Source organism: Nanorana parkeri, unplaced genomic scaffold (genome assembly GCF_000935625.1).
Source record: "Nanorana parkeri isolate BGI_ZX_2015 unplaced genomic scaffold, ASM93562v1 scaffold2858, whole genome shotgun sequence".
Lineage (NCBI taxonomy): Eukaryota > Metazoa > Chordata > Amphibia > Anura > Dicroglossidae > Nanorana > Nanorana parkeri.
In genome coordinates, this window is record NW_017309126.1 from 39,532 (window position 1) to 47,678 (window position 8,147).

Consider the following 8,147-nt stretch of genomic DNA (forward strand, 5'->3'; position numbering starts at 1 on the left):
CATCTCCCCTCCCCCCCCCCATCATTGTGTTACATTGTATCCCCGCTGACACCAAGGACCTCCGTGTTCATTGTTATTTGGAAAGGGTTGGCACCTCTTCCCCTCCCCCATCCCCTGTCATTGTGTTACATTGTATCCCCGCTGACACCAAGGACCTCCGTGTTCATTGTTATTGGAAAGGGTTGGCACCTCTGTTGGGTTTATTTTGTCTGTGACTCCATTAGCAGGATTCCCACTCACTTCCTGTTTGGTTATGCGGGGCAGGAAGTGAATTACGCCGGGTGTGGGGTGAGGCAAAGGCCGGGTCGGAGGGACTTCTATGATCTCTGTGGCGGCAGAAGAAGAGGAATAGAATGGAAGTGGCCGCGGGGACGACATATAAACAACACGATCGTCTCCCAGACGTACGCGGCCTCGTTATCTGGATAATTACAATGACAGAGGCCGTCCAAATGTGTCAGGTCTCGGGGGGCCCCCGGGGGCCCCGGGGGCAGCGCGGGCCCACTGGAGAGGACTGAAATACACATAATGATCCTGAATACAGTGGAGGCGGACGGCGCTCCAGAGGGGCCTGTGAACCAATCAGAGTTAAGGGCCGCGTTCCAAAAATGGCGCCATAACATCCCATACAGAAAACCGAACATGGCCCCCCAGCTGCCGCCTCTGTTGTCCCCCCCGCCGGGTGCCGGGTGCATCGTATGTATACAATCCATGTCACATGATCTATGACGTCATCGGACACACAATCGCTCTCCTGCCAGAGACGTTGTATTGTTTTATAAGATACACTATACGGTACAAGTGTGTGTTAACTGATAACCCCCCAAGGTCAATAATATGGGGCCCCTCTTCCCCCACGGCCATTAATATGGGGCCTCTCCTCCCCCACGGCCATTAATATGGAGCTCCACCTCCCCTATGGCCATTAATATGGAGTCCCTCCTCCCCCACGGCCATTAATATGGAGCTCCACCTCCCCTATGGCCATTAATATGGAGTCCCTCCTCCCCCACGGCCATTAATATGGAGCTCCACCTCCCCTATGGCCATTAATATGGAGTCCCTCCTCCCCCACGGCCATTAATATGGAGCTCCACCTCCCCTATGGCCATTAATATGGAGTCCCTCCTCCCCCACGGCCATTAATATGGAGCTCCACCTCCCCTATGGCCATTAATATGGAGTCCCTCCTCCCCCACGGCCATTAATATGGAGCTCCACCTCCCCTATGGCCATTAATATGGAGTCCCTCCTCCCCCACGGCCATTAATATGGAGCTCCACCTCCCCTATGGCCATTAATATGGAGTCCCTCCTCCCCCACGGCCATTAATATGGAGCTCCACCTCCCCTATGGCCATTAATATGGAGTCCCTCCTCCCCCACGGCCATTAATATGGAGCTCCACCTCCCCTATGGCCATTAATATGGAGTCCCTCCTCCCCCACGGCCATTAATATGGAGCTCCACCTCCCCTATGGCCATTAATATGGAGTCCCTCCTCCCCCACGGCCATTAATATGGAGCTCCACCTCCCCTATGGCCATTAATATGGAGTCCCTCCTCCCCCACGGCCATTAATATGGAGCTCCACCTCCCCTATGGCCATTAATATGGAGTCCCTCCTCCCCCACGGCCATTAATATGGAGCTCCACCTCCCCTATGGCCATTAATATGGAGTCCCTCCTCCCCCACGGCCATTAATATGGAGCTCCACCTCCCCTATGGCCATTAATATGGAGTCCCTCCTCCCCCACGGCCATTAATATGGAGCTCCACCTCCCCTATGGCCATTAATATGGAGTCCCTCCTCCCCCACGGCCATTAATATGGAGCTCCACCTCCCCTATGGCCATTAATATGGAGTCCCTCCTCCCCCACGGCCATTAATATGGAGCTCCACCTCCCCTATGGCCATTAATATGGAGTCCCTCCTCCCCCACGGCCATTAATATGGAGCTCCACCTCCCCTATGGCCATTAATATGGAGTCCCTCCTCCCCCACGGCCATTAATATGGAGCTCCACCTCCCCTATGGCCATTAATATGGAGTCCCTCCTCCCCCACGGCCATTAATATGGAGCTCCACCTCCCCTATGGCCATTAATATGGAGTCCCTCCTCCCCCACGGCCATTAATATGGAGCTCCACCTCCCCTATGGCCATTAATATGGAGTCCCTCCTCCCCCACGGCCATTAATATGGAGCTCCACCTCCCCTATGGCCATTAATATGGAGTCCCTCCTCCCCCACGGCCATTAATATGGAGCTCCACCTCCCCTATGGCCATTAATATGGAGTCCCTCCTCCCCCACGGCCATTAATATGGAGCTCCACCTCCCCTATGGCCATTAATATGGAGTCCCTCCTCCCCCACGGCCATTAATATGGAGCTCCACCTCCCCTATGGCCATTAATATGGAGTCCCTCCTCCCCCACGGCCATTAATATGGAGCTCCACCTCCCCTATGGCCATTAATATGGAGTCCCTCCTCCCCCACGGCCATTAATATGGAGCTCCACCTCCCCTATGGCCATTAATATGGAGTCCCTCCTCCCCCACGGCCATTAATATGGAGCTCCACCTCCCCTATGGCCATTAATATGGAGTCCCTCCTCCCCCACGGCCATTAATATGGAGCTCCACCTCCCCTATGGCCATTAATATGGAGTCCCTCCTCCCCCACGGCCATTAATATGGAGCTCCACCTCCCCTATGGCCATTAATATGGAGTCCCTCCTCCCCCACGGCCATTAATATGGAGCTCCACCTCCCCTATGGCCATTAATATGGAGTCCCTCCTCCCCCACGGCCATTAATATGGAGCTCCACCTCCCCTATGGCCATTAATATGGAGTCCCTCCTCCCCCACGGCCATTAATATGGAGCTCCACCTCCCCTATGGCCATTAATATGGAGTCCCTCCTCCCCCACGGCCATTAATATGGAGCTCCACCTCCCCTATGGCCATTAATATGGAGTCCCTCCTCCCCCACGGCCATTAATATGGAGCTCCACCTCCCCTATGGCCATTAATATGGAGTCCCTCCTCCCCCACGGCCATTAATATGGAGCTCCACCTCCCCTATGGCCATTAATATGGAGTCCCTCCTCCCCCACGGCCATTAATATGGAGCTCCACCTCCCCTATGGCCATTAATATGGAGTCCCTCCTCCCCCACGGCCATTAATATGGAGCTCCACCTCCCCTATGGCCATTAATATGGAGTCCCTCCTCCCCCACGGCCATTAATATGGAGCTCCACCTCCCCTATGGCCATTAATATGGAGTCCCTCCTCCCCCACGGCCATTAATATGGAGCTCCACCTCCCCTATGGCCATTAATATGGAGTCCCTCCTCCCCCACGGCCATTAATATGGAGCTCCACCTCCCCTATGGCCATTAATATGGAGTCCCTCCTCCCCCACGGCCATTAATATGGAGCTCCACCTCCCCTATGGCCATTAATATGGAGTCCCTCCTCCCCCACGGCCATTAATATGGAGCTCCACCTCCCCTATGGCCATTAATATGGAGTCCCTCCTCCCCCACGGCCATTAATATGGAGCTCCACCTCCCCTATGGCCATTAATATGGAGTCCCTCCTCCCCCACGGCCATTAATATGGAGCTCCACCTCCCCTATGGCCATTAATATGGAGTCCCTCCTCCCCCACGGCCATTAATATGGAGCTCCACCTCCCCTATGGCCATTAATATGGAGTCCCTCCTCCCCCACGGCCATTAATATGGAGCTCCACCTCCCCTATGGCCATTAATATGGAGTCCCTCCTCCCCCACGGCCATTAATATGGAGCTCCACCTCCCCTATGGCCATTAATATGGAGTCCCTCCTCCCCCACGGCCATTAATATGGAGCTCCACCTCCCCTATGGCCATTAATATGGAGTCCCTCCTCCCCCACGGCCATTAATATGGAGCTCCACCTCCCCTATGGCCATTAATATGGAGTCCCTCCTCCCCCACGGCCATTAATATGGAGCTCCACCTCCCCTATGGCCATTAATATGGAGTCCCTCCTCCCCCACGGCCATTAATATGGAGCTCCACCTCCCCTATGGCCATTAATATGGAGCCCCACCTCCCCTACGGCCATTAATATGGGGCCCCACCTCCCACATGGAAGAGAAAAGGGTCTTCACCAAACTGTTACTGGAAGTAGGGGGGGGATAGGTCCACAACCGTCTGGTCATACAGGGGGGGTGTGATCGTGTGTATACCTTGACTCCGCCACGGTATAGGTTGGATCCGGATCAGGAGGTGGAGCTCATAGGTTGGCACGGGTCACCTCATTGGCAGATGTAATGTTGCCTGGACGGTCACATGACCAGAGTGCACTAAGGGGTTAAATGTCAGTGATGTGGGGGGGTGGGGGGGGGTCACTCACCACGCAGGTCGGTGCAGAACGCGGGGAATCTCTCAGAGGATGGAAATCGTCATCGTGGAGCCACCTGGGGGGAGATGGAGAATGTGAAGCTTCCGGCAGACATTGTGCGCTCAGGTTACAGTCACGTCATTACAGAAATCAGAATATCCGCCTCGGCGGAGAGCTCACAATCTAAATGTAGAACTTTGTACCCGAAAATTACAAATAAAGATTTAAAAAATATGACAAATCAACAAAACCGCTAGAAAGACCCAAAGAGGACCTGTCATCTCCCGGGCGGAAATACTCTGATGTCACCGCACACAGCGTGCTTCTCACAATGTGCACTAGAAGCTCCAGCAAGTCAGATAGAGCTCCGCCTCATTTCCTGGCCGGAGGACGTCCAGCATCATCTAGCCCTTTCCTCGGATAGAGGCGGAGCAGTGAATGTTCTTCCCGTCCCCCGGTGAACGTTCTGCTCGCCCTCCCGGTGAATGTTCTGCCCCTCCCCCCCGGTGAATGTTCTTCTCGTCTCCCCTGGTGAATGTTCTGCTCGTCCCCCCTGTGAATGTTCTTCTCGCCCTCCCGGTGAATGTTCTTCCCGTCCCCCGGTGAACGTTCTGCTCGCCCTCCCGGTGAATGTTCTGCCCCTCCCCCCCGGTGAATGTTCTTCTCGTCTCCCCTGGTGAATGTTCTGCTCGTCCCCCCTGTGAATGTTCTTCTCGCCCTCCCGGTGAATGTTCTTCCCGTCCCCCGGTGAACGTTCTGCTCGCCCTCCCGGTGAATGTTCTGCCCCTCCCCCCCGGTGAATGTTCTTCTCGTCTCCCCTGGTGAATGTTCTGCTCGTCCCCCCTGTGAATGTTCTTCTCGCCCTCCCGGTGAATGTTCTTCCCGTCCCCCGGTGAACGTTCTGCTCGCCCTCCCGGTGAATGTTCTGCTCGTCCCCCCGGTGAATGTTCTGCTCGTCCCCCCGGTGAATGTTCTGCTCGTCTCCGGAATTTCTCACACCTGATACGGGGGAGATAACCTGATCTGTGCTTTCTGTGTTCAGCCATTGTTGTGGCGGAGGACAGATATTGTATTGTTATAATCGGGCCCCCGATCGCCTTTCATGTGCGTTCACAATGACCTGGATTCATTGTCACATCTTCCTGGGTGCGGACTCTCCGGAACTGTAATATGAGACTGTCAGAGAGTCAGCCATGTGAGAATGAAGACAGACGCACCTCAAAGGACGCAATGAGGGCCGGTGATGGGACTTTCAGGGATGATCCTTTAAATTGTCTCCCCTCCCCCACTCACCTGTCCCTGCTCCTGTGACATCCATGCGTTCGTCTATGGGAAGCACAACAGCCACTGGAGTCCGCAGCTTCCTTGGGGGCCCATAATGTGTGCATTGTCGCACCTCACATTCATGTTAATTGGCCGCCCAATGGACTCGGCCTGACAACGCACAGCACTAAAAAGGGTCATGTGTGATTTTCAGCCATTGGCAGCCAATGGGATGTCTTAAAGCAGCACAACAAGCGTCATAACGCATGTGACTTCTTGCGGCACAGAGATATAAATGGGTCATAAAGGAAAGATTTTGTTCAATCACTAATCAGAATGACCCCGGGCAGCATGAGCATCAGAGACCTGACAGTGATCAACTCTCCTTATCCTACACTGCTCTCTGCCAGGTGACCTCTGACCCGTGTCAGACTCCAGATTTCCCCTCACTTCCTGTCCCAAAGATGCAACCGGAAGTAAGAAACAAATCTCCTTTCGACTCTCAAACAGTTGTCCCTAAAACAAGAGTCGCCACTGGAAGGTTCCTGTTCTGGGGACAATGCTAACATTTTGGATTTCCCCCTCATTTCCTTTCTCGGAGGGGCGACTATCTGACACAGACAGAGATAAACACTGACAGGGGGTCCAACCCGTCCAGGTCCCAACCAAAACTAAAACATCGGCTCTGCCGGGAGATCTACTAAACAAGAGATGGAAATAAGAATCTACTAGAAGTTGTTCTGCACAATCAGAACTATTTACTAAAGTGTCTGAAAATTGAGACTCCTCCATCTACCCAAACCTAAAACTCCCGAGACCATCGAGGGTATCGAGAGTATTGGGACCATCGAGACCATCAAGAGTATTGGGGCCAACGAGAGTATTGGGACCATCGAGACCATCAAGAGTATTGGGGCCAACGAGAGTATTGGGACCATCGAGAGTATTGGGACCATCGAGAGTATTGAAACCATTGAGACCATCAAGAGTATTGGGACCATCAAGAGTATTGGGACCATCAGGAGTATTGGGACCATCGAGAGTATTGGGACCATCGAGAGTATTGGGACCATCGAGAGTATTGAAACCATTGAGACCATCAAGAGTATTGGGACCATCAAGAGTATTGGGACCATCAGGAGTATTGGGACCATCGAGAGTATTGGGACCATCAAGAGTATTGGGACCATCAGGAGTATTGGGGCCAACGAGAGTATTGGGACCATCAGGAGTATTGGGACCATCGAGACCATCAAGAGTATTGGGGCCAACGAGAGTATCGGGACCATCGAGAGTATTGGGACCATCGAGAGTATTGAAAGCATTGAGACTATTGGCAGTATCAAGGCCATTGAGATCATGGAGCCCATCAAGACCATAGAGAGTATCAAGATCATCAAAATCATTGAGACCATCGAGAGTATTGGGACCCTTGAGACTACTGACAGAATGAAGGCCATTGAGATTATGGATGGTCTCAGTGGTCTTGATACTGTCAATAGTCTCAATGGTCCTGATACCCTCGATGATCACAATGGTCTCAGTAGTCTCGATACCCTCGATGGTCTCGATGATTATCTATCTGTTATCATTATCTATAGTTTAGTCTTTACAATGTGTCTTCTCTGTTCCTCTCGGCTCTATACAGGAAATATTTGGTGCTTTGGGGGATTTCCTCCCTTGGTGACGGAATGGTCTCATGTTGGAGGAGTGCTCTACCACATATATACCACACTACTACCCCACAGGCTGCATTCCTGCTACGGACATCTACTTATCAATCAATCAATCAATCAATCCATCCGTGCCGATTTCTCTATATCTTTCCATGGACACGTCGGTCGGTCCCGTTCCTGAGAACGTTCCTCATCGTTGACTCTCCGGAGGGAATTCATTTGTTCTCCTCGTTATATGATCTGCAGGTCGGCGGAGATCGCATTGTCTGAGGAGAGACACAGCGGATGAGGATGACTTCTTCGGGATGTCACCGCGTATCGTTCGGTACGGTGAGGGGGATCCTTTGGCCCCCCCCCCATACATTGTCACGATTGATCATTGGGATATAACGCCGGAGCGGTTTCTGTGTTTCGGGTTTCCAGGACGGGAACGAAGCTTCAGCTGCCAAAATGAAAAGCTAAAAATAAATTTCCAGCAGCGGCGGCGGCGAGTGTGTTGGCGTCAGACGCTGCGTCACCGCTCGCTGTACAATGGGAAGAACTTCCACTGGCTGGAGGGGAATCCTCGGAGCTTTCCACCCACCACTTAACCCCTGCGCTGCCATGATGGAGAGCGGGGGGGGGGGATCTGCACTGAGTGCATTCATCGTCACATGATCACATGAACAGACATTACACTGCGCGGCCCCATGCGCGCTATGCGATGTGTGAGCGTGTGCGAATGTTCACGTTTCTATGTGTTATCTGCTGCCATTGCCACGTGTCAGCCCATTCAATCACTTGGCTGCCGCCACGCATGATAAACGCAGC

At 53.0% G+C, this 8,147-nt stretch overlaps 1 protein-coding gene across 1 annotated transcript in view; it reads right to left on the bottom strand.

Moving 5' to 3' along the window:
* Window positions 1–4,450, bottom strand: part of LOC108802425 (protein FAM46C-like) — a 13,970-nt gene extending 9,520 nt beyond the window's left edge. Inside the window, exon 1 of the mRNA XM_018574281.1 lies at window positions 4,411–4,450. The gene's annotated coding sequence lies outside the window, so the exon portion shown is untranslated. The remainder of the gene's footprint in view (window positions 1–4,410) is intronic.
* Between the last annotated feature and the right edge of the window lie 3,697 nt (window positions 4,451–8,147).